Raw genomic sequence first — 694 nt, forward strand, 5'->3', positions numbered from 1 at the left:
GTATGAATATAATATACAAGTTTCACTTTTTAAATGGAATTACTGAAATAAATCTACTTTTTCATGATATTCTAATTTTATGACTAGCACCTGTAGATTGATGATTGGATAAATGGTTGGTTGGATGGATGAATGGATGGATGGATGGATGGAAGATTAGATGGATGGTTGGATGAATGGATGGATGATTAGATGGATGATTGGATGAATGGATAATGAACCACTTTAAACCTGCTGACAGCTGACAGCTGTCAGCTGCATCTTGTTTCTGCACAAACTCTAAAATATGCAACAAAGATTTCYTAACATTTAAAATGATCTTTTTCAGTTAAGAACCATCTGCACMGCTGAAACATTCAGGGCCACTGTTTCCTCCTAAACCCATCAAACTAAAGTGGTGAGCAGCGAAAGCACTCTGCGGTTATTAGTCATTGTTTACCCACATTACTTTTAATGGCACAACTGTCATCACAACACTGTACTCCACATGTGTCGCCCTCCTCAGGCGGTTATTTAGGGTAATGAAAATCCAGGGGGGTGGGTCTGTGACGCACACCATCAACCTCTGTTTGATTAGCGATGACCCGATCATCTCAGACTCTGACCCCAGTATCCCTGCATGGTTAAATCCCACGTAAAAACGTTTTCCCCCCCCACAAATAGAACAAGTGCTGATGAATCCCCAAAACAATGC

Source organism: Austrofundulus limnaeus, unplaced genomic scaffold (assembly GCF_001266775.1).
Source record: "Austrofundulus limnaeus strain Quisiro unplaced genomic scaffold, Austrofundulus_limnaeus-1.0 Scaffold204, whole genome shotgun sequence".
Taxonomy (NCBI): domain Eukaryota; kingdom Metazoa; phylum Chordata; class Actinopteri; order Cyprinodontiformes; family Rivulidae; genus Austrofundulus; species Austrofundulus limnaeus.